The sequence below is a fragment of the Anomalospiza imberbis genome, chromosome 7 (genome assembly GCF_031753505.1).
Source record: "Anomalospiza imberbis isolate Cuckoo-Finch-1a 21T00152 chromosome 7, ASM3175350v1, whole genome shotgun sequence".
NCBI classification, from domain to species: Eukaryota; Metazoa; Chordata; class Aves; order Passeriformes; family Viduidae; genus Anomalospiza; species Anomalospiza imberbis.
The window spans coordinates 38,751,248-38,766,772 of record NC_089687.1 but is presented as its reverse complement, the minus strand read 5'-3'; the positions used below and the strand labels follow the sequence as shown (position 1 = coordinate 38,766,772).

General features: G+C 61.7%; 1 protein-coding gene and 2 long non-coding RNA genes across 3 annotated transcripts in view; all 3 read right to left on the bottom strand.

The window, feature by feature from the left end:
• Nucleotides 1–15,525, bottom strand: part of LOC137477519 (maestro heat-like repeat-containing protein family member 7) — a 58,645-nt gene that overhangs the window by 10,714 nt on the left and 32,406 nt on the right. The window lies entirely within an intron of this gene.
• LOC137477654 (uncharacterized) lies at nt 4,156–5,205 on the bottom strand. The gene is made up of 3 exons (XR_011001130.1): nt 4,911–5,205; nt 4,443–4,590; nt 4,156–4,197 (listed from the first exon to the last, which is right to left on the bottom strand). It is a non-coding gene; the product is annotated as an uncharacterized lncRNA (long non-coding RNA).
• On the bottom strand, nt 10,176–11,233 carry LOC137477653 (uncharacterized). Its single transcript, XR_011001129.1, has 3 exons — nt 10,931–11,233; nt 10,463–10,610; nt 10,176–10,217 (listed from the first exon to the last, which is right to left on the bottom strand). It is a non-coding gene; the product is annotated as an uncharacterized lncRNA (long non-coding RNA).

The window sequence follows — 15,525 nt, the reverse complement described above, 5'->3', positions numbered from 1 at the left end:
ATCCTAGTGACAGCTGCGCCTGCACAGCACCTGTGGCCATGGCAGGGCGGTGGGAACTGGATGATCTTTCTGATACTTTGCAGCACAACGTGCTGTGGCATTCTGTGATTCCCCAAGTGGAGAGCAAAACTGAGCCATAGAAGACCCAGCTTTTCTCCGGCGCCTCCTTTGTTCTTTGTTGCAAGCACGTCCAGGATTTAGTTTCAGAGCTGACACATGTGTCTTTACGGTGCCTGCATGAGGGAGAGGGAGGGCAGCTGCAGCGCAGGGCTCGTGCCCCATCAGAGTCTCTCTCTCACCATGGCACCAATGCCGCTGCCTCGGGACGTCCGCCTGTGGAAGGTGGTGACTCTGCCCTCAAGCACGGCCATGGAAGCCAAGCGTTGCTGTGAGGCTGGCAAGTCAAGAGAAAGCCATTGTGGTGAACGCTGATGGAGCCTTTTGCCAAAGCACGGGCAATTGCGCCCACAGTCTCCCCCCGTCTGGCATCCCGGCGGGTGCGGGAGCCTCGTTGAGCAGGTGCCGGCGTTCAGGGTGCTGCTGTGCCTGAGCACGCTCCGGTGCTGTTCCTGTGGGGTCCAGAGGCGCCGGGGCAGCAGCGCCTCCGCAGCCCTGCTCAGTGAGACACGGCCGCCTTCCCCATGGTGACAGCAGCTCTGCGGCCCCAGAGCTCTGTGTCAGGGGGGCCTCGGTCACAGCACCGTGGCCTGGGTAGCCCCGAGAGCCGGGGCCGGCCGCCAGCCCTGCCTCTGCCGCCTGCCCCTTATTGGCAGCAGCCAGTGGCCATGCCCAGGCAACCGCCCCCTGCCCTCCGTGTCCCCAGCCAGCCCAGCCTGGGCACCTTGGGGTGTCCCCTCCCTCCTGCTGGGGTGGTGTCCCAGCATCGAGGGCTTCTGCCGCAGGCCTGGGAGACGATCTGGGGAAGCGCCAGAGCAGCCGGGTGCTGGGAACAAGGCGGCTGCCTGGGGGCCGCTGGTGGCCTCTGACACCCACTTGCTCAGGCCTGCCCACTGCCCCAGCCTCTCAGGGTCTCCCCCAGCCCGGCCAACCTGCCCGGCAGCAGCGCCACAGCCCCGCAGGAGCTCCGGAGGAGCCCCATCAAGAGGCACCTCGGAGCCCTCAGCAATCCAGCCAGCAACACACGGGCAGGAGCAGACGGATGGCGCTTCCTGCCTGGGACAGGGCTTGTGGCCATCTCCAGGCACCGCTCCCGCAGGGATCCCCGCAGCTCCGGCCCTGCCCACCCGCTCTGTGGGCGGCACAAAGGCTTCAGCAGAACCGCCAAAGGCCAAGGGGCCTCTGGCCATTTTCCCTGCAACATTGCACGCCTGGGCACCTGGCTGAGCCCAAGCAAAATTTCCCCCTCCTCCCCTATGCCCTGCACACTCTGGGCAGCAAAAGAAAGATCCTGGGAGTCTGTCTATTATAATACATTCTATATTTACATACTAAAGGAAAACGACATGAAGAAAAGAGCAATTTTGAAGAAAAATAAAATCTCTGCTAACTCAGGTGGCCCCAGCAAAGACAGCCTCCTGGATCAGCCCTCCACAGAGCTCCAGCAGCTCAGCCAGCCAAGCCGCGACAGACGAGGCCGTGTCTGCCATGCCCTGCGCAGCTGATCCCGCAGCCTCTGGAACATTGGGATGGGAGCCTGCTCTACTGCCTTGAGAATGCACATTGTGTCAATTGCCAGGCTTCCAACGGTGAGGCTGATGTCATTTGGGCTCTCCAGGTAGGGCAGGGCCCGGCGCAGGATCTCGGCCACTCGGCTCCTGTCCTCTTCCAGCTGCAGAGAGCGGCAGGAGGGAAGGGTTGGCGCGGGCTCGGCCCCTGGGCCGGGCGCTCCCTGCGCCCTGCCCCGGCCTCCCCTGCCCGCACAGCCCCGAGGCCCGGCCAGCAGCCGCTGGCACCGGGCTCTGGAGGGGGCAGAGGGCCGGCTGCTGCCCGGGGAGCCACGGGGCCGCCCCGCAGCCCCGCCGGGCCGGGGCTCCATCGGCACCCGGCTGGGGCCCACGGGAGCCTGGAGAAGAGCCAGTGCGGCCTCTGGGTGCAGCACCGGGCAGGGGCACAGCTGCCAGCCCACACACCGAGCACCGCGCTCACGGGGCTTCTCCAGGCTGAGCATGGGGCTTCCCGGCCATCCTTACTAGGCGGTTGGCGAAAATCCAGAGTTTCTCCTTCTTGACGAGTCTCGCAAGATCCCTTCTCTTCAGGAACTCGGCCACACAAAGCAGCGTTTCCCGAGAAGCCTGGAGAGCAGCAGAGATACGGGGATGGCCCCACAGCCCAGGGCACAGGACCCACGTGCCTGTGCCAAGGCCTGGAGGAGGCTGCAGCCCGCCAGGGCAGAAGACAGCCGAGCCCCCTGCCAGGGGGACAGCAGCAGCCCACAAAGTCCTCACCTCTGCCACGCGCCGATTCTCATCATGGCAGTGGAAGAAGAGTGGCAGCAGGCTGTGGCGCACTTGTAACTTCAGGGCCTTGCTTTCCCTTCCCAGTGGAAGAGTCAGCAATGTTCTGAAGAGACAAATGGAGAGCAGCTGTACCTGGCTATTGTCCTGTATTAAGAGACAAAAAGAAGACCTCAGCATGGGCTGCGAGGGGGCTCAGCTGGGCGCATGCCTGTAAATCCATAGGGCACCAAGTGTCTGGGCAGTACCCAGTGGCCGTGGCTGGGGGCACAGAGCCTTACGAGGTCAAAGAGTAGCACAAGTGCCTCAGCCAGCTGCAGGGCGATGGGGCTGCCTATCCATCTGTCGCTGTCCAAGATTATAAAGCTGAGTACCATGACTGTTATCTTAACAATCTCTCCATCTGCATCCCGCAGGAGCTCCACAAGACTTTCAGTCAGGCTCCACATTGTTTTGGTCTGTGTAGAACACAAGTTTGTGAATGGCCACCCTGCTGCCACAGGGCCTAGAGGCCAAAGGCCTGTCCCGATGCACTCGGGCAGCTGAAGTGGGAGGCAGGAGAGCTGGGAGCAGCTACCCCAGCGCCCAAACTACAGCCAAGCCCAAGCGACGGTGTTCCCCAGCCCCATGCTGCCTGCACGGCTTCAGCCACTGCCCCCTTCTCACCGTCGAGGGATTGTCAGTGAGCTTGAGAAGGCCCTTGAGTGCCAGGCGACGCCTCTCCCTGCACTCGCTCCGCAGGTGCTTTGAGAAGATTTGCAGGACTCTGTCAGCCTCGCGTTCACTCAAGTCCAGGTGTTTGAGGACCTGAAAGGCACGGGGCAGTGACAGGGGACCCGGCCGGCAGGAGCCCAGAACCGCACAGGGCTGGGCCCAGGCAGCAGCACAGGGCGTGGGCACCGTCCTGGCCGCTGTGGCTACGAGAGGGCAGAGAGCTGGGAGGCAGCTCAGCGAGGCAGCGCTGGCCAACAGGCTCACCTCCACAAGGAATGCCAGGGCGGGCAGATCCCAGCGTGGCTCCTGTGTGCTGAGCAGCTGGAGCAGATAGCGAAAGATCCGGGAACACGAGCGTATGGAGATGTAGGACATCTCCCTGTCAGGAGTAAAAGTCCATAAGATTGTGAGCCAGGGGAACAAACCTCTCCCAGGATTGACTCACAGTGGTCTGGTCTTTCCCCAGCATACAGCAAGGGGACCTGGGCCATTTGAGATTTGGCTCTTTGTGGGCACCCCCATTTCCCTGCTTTTTCCAGTCTGCTTGGCCATCCCTCAGTGACAAGGCCCTCTGGCCCACGACCACGGGGACTGTGTGGGGCCCCCCAGGGGCAGAGCACACATGTCAGAGGCAGTGGAGAGAAGGGGGTCTCACCTGGCCAGCAGACCCACGGCATAGTGCTGGGTGTCAGCCCAGAGCAGCGTGTCCCAGCCACACCTGCGTTCCATTGCCATCACCACATCCTTGTACTGCTCTCGGCACAGCAGGGACTTCAGGGTCCGCACGGCAAACCTGTGTGCAGAGCAAGGCCCGGGTCACACTGGGAGCAGTGGCTCCTGCCCTGTTGATGCAGCAGGGACAGGAGGACTGGAATGGAGCACCTGTTGGGGCTGGTGGCAAGGCCGTGTTGCTCCTGGCATCCCTTCCAGAAGGTATCAACCTCCTCTGGCGTCTCTTCTGTGCTGAAGAACACTTGGAAAGCAGATGCACAAGTAGACGGGAGGAGTGCACCTTCACGATGTGTGAGACACAGGGCTCCTGGAGGATCTTCCACATCACCACAGTTGCCTGCAAAGGACAAAGCCCCCCGAGACCACGCTCAGTGCCGAGATGTCCGTGCGCCAGGGCCCGAGCGTGGCAGGGAGAGGCCCAGAGAAACACAGGGGCAGCAGCGGGACCGGTGGCCCTGCAGCTGCCCCTAGGCCAGGTTTCAGGCCAGCACCTGAGGCAGGGAGATGCAGTGGGAGAAGGAGGAAGGAGAGCTGCAGGAGAGGCGGCTTTGGGGCCAGCAAAGGCCACTGGCCAAAACTCACAGCTAGGGCAAAGACACCCGTTTTGTCCCCATCGGAGGTGCACGTGCTGTGCTTCGGCCAGCTCCCCAGCACATCCAGGAGAATCCGCTGCGCCAGCTTCGCCGTCCTGGGCGAGGACATGATGGTCTTCCACATGGCCATGGCAGCTCTGCGGGGTTAGAGCTCTGTCTCAGGGGGTCTCAGGCACAGCACCGTGGCCTGGGTATCTCTAGGGGCCCGGGCTGACCGCCAGCTCTGCCTCTGCCCACTGCCCCTCGCCAGCAGCACCCAGGCAGCCCAGCCCTGTGGGGACAGGCCCCTGAGGAGCAGCGAGGGAGCATGGCAGCAGGCTCGGGGCTGACATGCCAGGGCTGGGAAAGGGAGCAGCCAGAGGGCCCTGGAACCCTTTGTTGGTCAGACACCTGGGATAAGCTGTACAGGGCGATGGGCTGGGGAGCCCTGAGCCCTCTGGGCAGGTGGGCCCCATACCTGTCACAGGACGGGGCCACACGCAGCAGTGTCATTACTGCGTCATTTGGCTGTGCTTCGGCGAGATGCAGCAGAGTCCTGTTCAGCCTGTGCTCAGCAGAATCATTGGCCATGAGCCACTGGTGGATGTATCTCACCATGGCGGGCACCTGGAGAAGGCACGGGGCGATGTGGAAAGCTGCCAGAGGGAGCGATGTTCCCAGTGTCCCCAGAGAAGTGCTTCCCTTCCCACCGCACTGCGATGGCCTCAAAGGCTCACAGGGACCAGCAGGTGTGGCTGGGGAAGCCATGTGACTCATGAGGGAGTTGAAGCATGGCCACAGGCTGCTTACTTGCTCTGGTCTGGAAACACCCCTCTCCAAAAGCAAATCCAGCAGGGTGGCACTGGTCTCATCTTCCTCCTCCCCCACCCAGGCCAGCTTGGGCACTCTCGGGGGTCTCTGCTCCATGTCAGTGACTGGATTTGTGGGTACTTGCAGGAGAGATGCCTTGGAAAATCTCCAGGTTAGCAGCAGGTCCTGCAGCTGTGCCTGGAATGCACCTTCCAGAGAGAAGCCTCAGGAAGGCTACAGGACAGCAAGCCCTGCGCTCTGGTCTCAAGGGCTCCTGCCACAATGACAGGAGACTCCTGTCAGGGATTGTGGTCTGGCCTCGAGGGCACTGGAGGCAGGGGTGGGAGATGCCTCAGAAAAGCTCTGGGGCACCAAGTGCCACACTGCCCTCAGGGGCACCTGCAGAATCAAAGCCTTGGAAGGCCACAGGTCACCAAGTCCTGTGGTCTGGCCTCGAGGTCAGCTGCAGGAACAACGCCTCAGAAAAGCTCCGGGGGGTCTGCAGAGGTTTTTATAGGGGGGAGTGGTATAGGGCAACCAACCAAGGAGGGCATGGCAGGGGAGGAATCTAGGGCAGGATTAACATTCTATAAACCTATCAGGGAGAGCTGAGGTCCATTGGGATGATCTAGCAAAGGCCGAATGGACATCCCATGGCCCGCTGGAGACTGCTATTCCAAGTCCTGTGAGCTACAAAATTCAGCTGTAACCAGCCGATTTTATCATGTTAGCTTGAAATCCAGGAGAGAAAAGGTAAACACGGAAAAGTGTTCTTCCAATCCTAGTGACAGCTGCGCCTGCACAGCACCTGTGGCCATGGCAGGGCGGTGGGAACTGGATGATCTTTCTGATACTTTGCAGCACAACGTGCTGTGGCATTCTGTGATTCCCCAAGTGGAGAGCAAAACTGAGCCATAGAAGACCCAGCTTTTCTCCGGCGCCTCCTTTGTTCTTTGTTGCAAGCACGTCCAGGATTTAGTTTCAGAGCTGACACATGTGTCTTTACGGTGCCTGCATGAGGGAGAGGGAGGGCAGCTGCAGCGCAGGGCTCGTGCCCCATCAGAGTCTCTCTCTCACCATGGCACCAATGCCGCTGCCTCGGGACGTCCGCCTGTGGAAGGTGGTGACTCTGCCCTCAAGCACGGCCATGGAAGCCAAGCGTTGCTGTGAGGCTGGCAAGTCAAGAGAAAGCCATTGTGGTGAACGCTGATGGAGCCTTTTGCCAAAGCACGGGCAATTGCGCCCACAGTCTCCCCCCGTCTGGCATCCCGGCGGGTGCGGGAGCCTCGTTGAGCAGGTGCCGGCGTTCAGGGTGCTGCTGTGCCTGAGCACGCTCCGGTGCTGTTCCTGTGGGGTCCAGAGGCGCCGGGGCAGCAGCGCCTCCGCAGCCCTGCTCAGTGAGACACGGCCGCCTTCCCCATGGTGACAGCAGCTCTGCGGCCCCAGAGCTCTGTGTCAGGGGGGCCTCGGTCACAGCACCGTGGCCTGGGTAGCCCCGAGAGCCGGGGCCGGCCGCCAGCCCTGCCTCTGCCGCCTGCCCCTTATTGGCAGCAGCCAGTGGCCATGCCCAGGCAACCGCCCCCTGCCCTCCGTGTCCCCAGCCAGCCCAGCCTGGGCACCTTGGGGTGTCCCCTCCCTCCTGCTGGGGTGGTGTCCCAGCATCGAGGGCTTCTGCCGCAGGCCTGGGAGACGATCTGGGGAAGCGCCAGAGCAGCCGGGTGCTGGGAACAAGGCGGCTGCCTGGGGGCCGCTGGTGGCCTCTGACACCCACTTGCTCAGGCCTGCCCACTGCCCCAGCCTCTCAGGGTCTCCCCCAGCCCGGCCAACCTGCCCGGCAGCAGCGCCACAGCCCCGCAGGAGCTCCGGAGGAGCCCCATCAAGAGGCACCTCGGAGCCCTCAGCAATCCAGCCAGCAACACACGGGCAGGAGCAGACGGATGGCGCTTCCTGCCTGGGACAGGGCTTGTGGCCATCTCCAGGCACCGCTCCCGCAGGGATCCCCGCAGCTCCGGCCCTGCCCACCCGCTCTGTGGGCGGCACAAAGGCTTCAGCAGAACCGCCAAAGGCCAAGGGGCCTCTGGCCATTTTCCCTGCAACATTGCACGCCTGGGCACCTGGCTGAGCCCAAGCAAAATTTCCCCCTCCTCCCCTATGCCCTGCACACTCTGGGCAGCAAAAGAAAGATCCTGGGAGTCTGTCTATTATAATACATTCTATATTTACATACTAAAGGAAAACGACATGAAGAAAAGAGCAATTTTGAAGAAAAATAAAATCTCTGCTAACTCAGGTGGCCCCAGCAAAGACAGCCTCCTGGATCAGCCCTCCACAGAGCTCCAGCAGCTCAGCCAGCCAAGCCGCGACAGACGAGGCCGTGTCTGCCATGCCCTGCGCAGCTGATCCCGCAGCCTCTGGAACATTGGGATGGGAGCCTGCTCTACTGCCTTGAGAATGCACATTGTGTCAATTGCCAGGCTTCCAACGGTGAGGCTGATGTCATTTGGGCTCTCCAGGTAGGGCAGGGCCCGGCGCAGGATCTCGGCCACTCGGCTCCTGTCCTCTTCCAGCTGCAGAGAGCGGCAGGAGGGAAGGGTTGGCGCGGGCTCGGCCCCTGGGCCGGGCGCTCCCTGCGCCCTGCCCCGGCCTCCCCTGCCCGCACAGCCCCGAGGCCCGGCCAGCAGCCGCTGGCACCGGGCTCTGGAGGGGGCAGAGGGCCGGCTGCTGCCCGGGGAGCCACGGGGCCGCCCCGCAGCCCCGCCGGGCCGGGGCTCCATCGGCACCCGGCTGGGGCCCACGGGAGCCTGGAGAAGAGCCAGTGCGGCCTCTGGGTGCAGCACCGGGCAGGGGCACAGCTGCCAGCCCACACACCGAGCACCGCGCTCACGGGGCTTCTCCAGGCTGAGCATGGGGCTTCCCGGCCATCCTTACTAGGCGGTTGGCGAAAATCCAGAGTTTCTCCTTCTTGACGAGTCTCGCAAGATCCCTTCTCTTCAGGAACTCGGCCACACAAAGCAGCGTTTCCCGAGAAGCCTGGAGAGCAGCAGAGATACGGGGATGGCCCCACAGCCCAGGGCACAGGACCCACGTGCCTGTGCCAAGGCCTGGAGGAGGCTGCAGCCCGCCAGGGCAGAAGACAGCCGAGCCCCCTGCCAGGGGGACAGCAGCAGCCCACAAAGTCCTCACCTCTGCCACGCGCCGATTCTCATCATGGCAGTGGAAGAAGAGTGGCAGCAGGCTGTGGCGCACTTGTAACTTCAGGGCCTTGCTTTCCCTTCCCAGTGGAAGAGTCAGCAATGTTCTGAAGAGACAAATGGAGAGCAGCTGTACCTGGCTATTGTCCTGTATTAAGAGACAAAAAGAAGACCTCAGCATGGGCTGCGAGGGGGCTCAGCTGGGCGCATGCCTGTAAATCCATAGGGCACCAAGTGTCTGGGCAGTACCCAGTGGCCGTGGCTGGGGGCACAGAGCCTTACGAGGTCAAAGAGTAGCACAAGTGCCTCAGCCAGCTGCAGGGCGATGGGGCTGCCTATCCATCTGTCGCTGTCCAAGATTATAAAGCTGAGTACCATGACTGTTATCTTAACAATCTCTCCATCTGCATCCCGCAGGAGCTCCACAAGACTTTCAGTCAGGCTCCACATTGTTTTGGTCTGTGTAGAACACAAGTTTGTGAATGGCCACCCTGCTGCCACAGGGCCTAGAGGCCAAAGGCCTGTCCCGATGCACTCGGGCAGCTGAAGTGGGAGGCAGGAGAGCTGGGAGCAGCTACCCCAGCGCCCAAACTACAGCCAAGCCCAAGCGACGGTGTTCCCCAGCCCCATGCTGCCTGCACGGCTTCAGCCACTGCCCCCTTCTCACCGTCGAGGGATTGTCAGTGAGCTTGAGAAGGCCCTTGAGTGCCAGGCGACGCCTCTCCCTGCACTCGCTCCGCAGGTGCTTTGAGAAGATTTGCAGGACTCTGTCAGCCTCGCGTTCACTCAAGTCCAGGTGTTTGAGGACCTGAAAGGCACGGGGCAGTGACAGGGGACCCGGCCGGCAGGAGCCCAGAACCGCACAGGGCTGGGCCCAGGCAGCAGCACAGGGCGTGGGCACCGTCCTGGCCGCTGTGGCTACGAGAGGGCAGAGAGCTGGGAGGCAGCTCAGCGAGGCAGCGCTGGCCAACAGGCTCACCTCCACAAGGAATGCCAGGGCGGGCAGATCCCAGCGTGGCTCCTGTGTGCTGAGCAGCTGGAGCAGATAGCGAAAGATCCGGGAACACGAGCGTATGGAGATGTAGGACATCTCCCTGTCAGGAGTAAAAGTCCATAAGATTGTGAGCCAGGGGAACAAACCTCTCCCAGGATTGACTCACAGTGGTCTGGTCTTTCCCCAGCATACAGCAAGGGGACCTGGGCCATTTGAGATTTGGCTCTTTGTGGGCACCCCCATTTCCCTGCTTTTTCCAGTCTGCTTGGCCATCCCTCAGTGACAAGGCCCTCTGGCCCACGACCACGGGGACTGTGTGGGGCCCCCCAGGGGCAGAGCACACATGTCAGAGGCAGTGGAGAGAAGGGGGTCTCACCTGGCCAGCAGACCCACGGCATAGTGCTGGGTGTCAGCCCAGAGCAGCGTGTCCCAGCCACACCTGCGTTCCATTGCCATCACCACATCCTTGTACTGCTCTCGGCACAGCAGGGACTTCAGGGTCCGCACGGCAAACCTGTGTGCAGAGCAAGGCCCGGGTCACACTGGGAGCAGTGGCTCCTGCCCTGTTGATGCAGCAGGGACAGGAGGACTGGAATGGAGCACCTGTTGGGGCTGGTGGCAAGGCCGTGTTGCTCCTGGCATCCCTTCCAGAAGGTATCAACCTCCTCTGGCGTCTCTTCTGTGCTGAAGAACACTTGGAAAGCAGATGCACAAGTAGACGGGAGGAGTGCACCTTCACGATGTGTGAGACACAGGGCTCCTGGAGGATCTTCCACATCACCACAGTTGCCTGCAAAGGACAAAGCCCCCCGAGACCACGCTCAGTGCCGAGATGTCCGTGCGCCAGGGCCCGAGCGTGGCAGGGAGAGGCCCAGAGAAACACAGGGGCAGCAGCGGGACCGGTGGCCCTGCAGCTGCCCCTAGGCCAGGTTTCAGGCCAGCACCTGAGGCAGGGAGATGCAGTGGGAGAAGGAGGAAGGAGAGCTGCAGGAGAGGCGGCTTTGGGGCCAGCAAAGGCCACTGGCCAAAACTCACAGCTAGGGCAAAGACACCCGTTTTGTCCCCATCGGAGGTGCACGTGCTGTGCTTCGGCCAGCTCCCCAGCACATCCAGGAGAATCCGCTGCGCCAGCTTCGCCGTCCTGGGCGAGGACATGATGGTCTTCCACATGGCCATGGCAGCTCTGCGGGGTTAGAGCTCTGTCTCAGGGGGTCTCAGGCACAGCACCGTGGCCTGGGTATCTCTAGGGGCCCGGGCTGACCGCCAGCTCTGCCTCTGCCCACTGCCCCTCGCCAGCAGCACCCAGGCAGCCCAGCCCTGTGGGGACAGGCCCCTGAGGAGCAGCGAGGGAGCATGGCAGCAGGCTCGGGGCTGACATGCCAGGGCTGGGAAAGGGAGCAGCCAGAGGGCCCTGGAACCCTTTGTTGGTCAGACACCTGGGATAAGCTGTACAGGGCGATGGGCTGGGGAGCCCTGAGCCCTCTGGGCAGGTGGGCCCCATACCTGTCACAGGACGGGGCCACACGCAGCAGTGTCATTACTGCGTCATTTGGCTGTGCTTCGGCGAGATGCAGCAGAGTCCTGTTCAGCCTGTGCTCAGCAGAATCATTGGCCATGAGCCACTGGTGGATGTATCTCACCATGGCGGGCACCTGGAGAAGGCACGGGGCGATGTGGAAAGCTGCCAGAGGGAGCGATGTTCCCAGTGTCCCCAGAGAAGTGCTTCCCTTCCCACCGCACTGCGATGGCCTCAAAGGCTCACAGGGACCAGCAGGTGTGGCTGGGGAAGCCATGTGACTCATGAGGGAGTTGAAGCATGGCCACAGGCTGCTTACTTGCTCTGGTCTGGAAACACCCCTCTCCAAAAGCAAATCCAGCAGGGTGGCACTGGTCTCATCTTCCTCCTCCCCCACCCAGGCCAGCTTGGGCACTCTCGGGGGTCTCTGCTCCATGTCAGTGACTGGATTTGTGGGTACTTGCAGGAGAGATGCCTTGGAAAATCTCCAGGTTAGCAGCAGGTCCTGCAGCTGTGCCTGGAATGCACCTTCCAGAGAGAAGCCTCAGGAAGGCTACAGGACAGCAAGCCCTGCGCTCTGGTCTCAAGGGCTCCTGCCACAATGACAGGAGACTCCTGTCAGGGATTGTGGTCTGGCCTCGAGGGCACTGGAGGCAGGGGTGGGAGATGCCTCAGAAAAGCTCTGGGGCACCAAGTGCCACACTGCCCTCAGGGGCACCTGCAGAATCAAAGCCTTGGAAGGCCACAGGTCACCAAGTCCTGTGGTCTGGCCTCGAGGTCAGCTGCAGGAACAACGCCTCAGAAAAGCTCCGGGGGGTCTGCAGAGGTTTTTATAGGGGGGAGTGGTATAGGGCAACCAACCAAGGAGGGCATGGCAGGGGAGGAATCTAGGGCAGGATTAACATTCTATAAACCTATCAGGGAGAGCTGAGGTCCATTGGGATGATCTAGCAAAGGCCGAATGGACATCCCATGGCCCGCTGGAGACTGCTATTCCAAGTCCTGTGAGCCACAAAATTCAGCTGTAACCAGCCGATTTTTTCATGTTAGCTTGAAATCCAGGAGAGAAAAGCTAAACATGGAAAAGTGTTCTTCCAATCCTAGTGACAGCTGCGCCTGCACAGCACCTGTGGCCATGGCAGGGCGGTGGGAACTGGATGATCTTTCTGATACTTTGCAGCACAACGTGCTGTGGCATTCTGTGATTCCCCAAGTGGAGAGCAAAACTGAGCCATAGAAGACCCAGCTTTTCTCCGGCGCCTCCTTTGTTCTTTGTTGCAAGCACGTCCAGGATTTAGTTTCAGAGCTGACACATGTGTCTTTACGGTGCCTGCATGAGGGAGAGGGAGGGCAGCTGCAGCGCAGGGCTCGTGCCCCATCAGAGTCTCTCTCTCACCATGGCACCAATGCCGCTGCCTCGGGACGTCCGCCTGTGGAAGGTGGTGACTCTGCCCTCAAGCACGGCCATGGAAGCCAAGCGTTGCTGTGAGGCTGGCAAGTCAAGAGAAAGCCATTGTGGTGAACGCTGATGGAGCCTTTTGCCAAAGCACGGGCAATTGCGCCCACAGTCTCCCCCCGTCTGGCATCCCGGCGGGTGCGGGAGCCTCGTTGAGCAGGTGCCGGCGTTCAGGGTGCTGCTGTGCCTGAGCACGCTCCGGTGCTGTTCCTGTGGGGTCCAGAGGCACCGGGGCAGCAGCGCCTCCGCAGCCCTGCTCAGTGAGACACGGCCGCCTTCCCCATGGTGACAGCAGCTCTGCGGCCCCAGAGCTCTGTGTCAGGGGGGCCTAGGTCACAGCACCGTGGCCTGGGCAGCTGCGAGAGCCGGGGCCGGCCGCCAGCCCTGCCTCTGCCGCCTGCCCCTCATTGGCAGCAGCCAGTGGCCATGCCCAGGCAACCGCCCCCTGCCCTCCGTGTCCCCAGCCAGCCCAGCCTGGGCACCTTGGGGTGTCCCCTCCCTCCTGCTGGGGTGGTGTCCCAGCATCGAGGGCTTCTGCCGCAGGCCTGGGAGACGATCTGGGGAAGCGCCAGAGCAGCCGGGTGCTGGGAACAAGGCGGCTGCCTGTGGGCCGCTGGTGGCCTCTGACACCCACTTGCTCAGGCCTGCCCACTGCCCCAGCCTCTCAGGGTCTCCCCCAGCCCGGCCAACCTGCCCGGCAGCAGCGCCACAGCCCCGCAGGAGCTCCGGAGGAGCCCCATCAAGAGGCACCTCGGAGCCCTCAGCAATCCAGCCAGCAACACACGGGCAGGAGCACACGGATGGCGCTTCCTGCCTGGGACAGGGCTTGTGGCCATCTCCAGGCACCGCTCCCGCAGGGATCCCCGCAGCTCCGGCCCTGCCCACCCGCTCTGTGGGCGGCACAAAGGCTTCAGCAGAACCGCCAAAGGCCAAGGGGCCTCTGGCCATTTTCCCTCCAAAATTGCATGCCTGGGCACCTGGCTGAGCCCAAGCAAAATTTCCCCCTCCTCCCCTATGCCCTGCACACTCTGGGCAGCAAAAGAAAGATCTGTCTGGGAGTCTGTCTATTAAAATACATTCTATATTTACATACTAAAGGAAAACAAAATGAAGAAAAGAGCAATTTTGAAGAAAAATAAAATCTCTGCTAACTCAGGTGGCCCCAGCAAAGACAGCCTCCTGGATCAGCCCTCCACAGAGCTCCAGCAGCTCAGCCAGCCAAGCCGCGACAGACGAGGCCGTGTTTGCCATGCCCTGCGCAGCTGATCCCGCAGCCTCTGGAACATTGGGATGGGAGCCTGCTCTACTGCCTTGAGAATGCACAATGTGTCAATTGCCAGGCGTCTGACGGTGAGGCTGGTGTCGTTTGCCATTTCTTCAAGGGCTGAAAGAGAGAGGATCAGAGCCACGGTCAGATCCTGGATCTGCGGAGAGCCGAGGAGAGGCCCCTGCCAGGGCCATCCCTGCCTGCTCTTGCCATGGTCCGGAGGGAGTAGGGACCAACGGGGTCAGCCCGAAGCTGCGGGCCACGAATCCCCCATGTGTCCCTGAAATCTCTGTGTGCTCTGCCCAGGCCAGCCCTGGTCCGCACAGGGACCAGAGCCCTCCGCAGCCGGGGCAGGGATGGCAGCTCCTCCCGCCAGCCCCCGCTGTCAGCCCGCTGCCCTCACTCACCATTGCAGATCAGCTGGAGCTCTGCCTGCTGCCCCCTCAAGCTCCGCCCGGCGATCCCTGTGAACACAGAGGCTGTCACGGCCCCAGCGGCACAGCTCCCTGCCAGCGGCGCTGCCAGCCCTGTGGCCACACGCCCTGGTGGCCCGGCAGGGCTCAGCCCGGGCCCTTGCTGCACGCTGCCGCCCCAGGGCACGGCTGCCGGAGGGCGGCAGCAGCGCCGAGGCCAGGCGGGGCTCCACGGCGCCGGGCCCGGATGGCGCTGCCGGGGCAGCAGCCGGGGCTGGGGCCGAGCTGCGGCGGGACGGGGACGGAGCCCGGGCTCGTGGCTCACCCATGAACCTGACGGCCGCCTCTCGCAGGGGCTCCTGTGGGCTCTCCAGGTAGGGCAGGGCCTGGCGCAGGATCTCAGCCGCTCGGCTCCTGTCCTGTTCCAGCTGGAGAGAGCGGAAGGAGGGAAGGGTTGGCACGAACTGGGCTGCTCTGAGCCCTGGGGCCTGGGGAGCGCTGACACCAGCAGGTGTGGCAGAGTCCCCGCCCAAGCAGACCTGCCACCCCCCGAGCCCTGGCAGCTCTGGTTCCCCTCTCCTGCCCCAGAGACCTGTGCCCGTGGGGGGCTTCTGTGCCAGAGGGAGCCAAAGCCCACGTGCATCGGGGGCTGTGCTCCTCCCTGCAGGGGCTGTTGGCAGGAGCACCTGGAGCAAGTGGTGGCAACACTTGGTCTCTGTCAGATGACGTTGCTCCTTCCTGAAATGAATGTTTTTCATGGAGGGGTTTGGCCGTCCCACCACAACACCATCAGTTTCTAAGTTTTCAAGGACATTCGGATTTGAACAGAACACTGTGCTTTTCTGACTCTTTTTCCTGTATTCTGGAAAAAAGGAATCTGGCTGGCCTGTTATATTCTGGGCTCCATTCACTGTGTCTCTGGCTGTGGCAGATCTTGTCCAAGCAAAACTGCATCCCTGCTGAGTGTGGCAACGGATGGTCACAAATGGCAAGATTACCCAGCGAACATCAAGGCAGACTCTTGGGGATGTGCAGCGTGTAGTGATAACTCTGGGAGGAGACGCTGTTCTGTGTCTCTGATTAGGGTGCTGATGCCCGAAAACTAGGCAAGAAAACAGCATAAGGCCTATGGAGGAGGTATTTGTTTATTCAAAGCCAGGAGTGAGGGCCATTGCTCCAACCACAAACTCACCCGTCCGTTCTTTGCGCAGCACTAGCCTTTATGTTTTTTACTTCATGCACACTTTATACTTTCCCCACCTTCATGTTGCAACATATTTTCTAATCACGTGATAATGCAAGCCCTTGTAGCACATGCACGGTTCCTGCACGAGGTGGTCGTCAGCCTCCTGCTGGTTGTTTTGAATGAAGGCTCATAAGTCTTCCTCGGGCTTGAACTCTCCACTCCTGCTTCTTGTGTATGCTCTATAGGATTGTCTGCTCAAA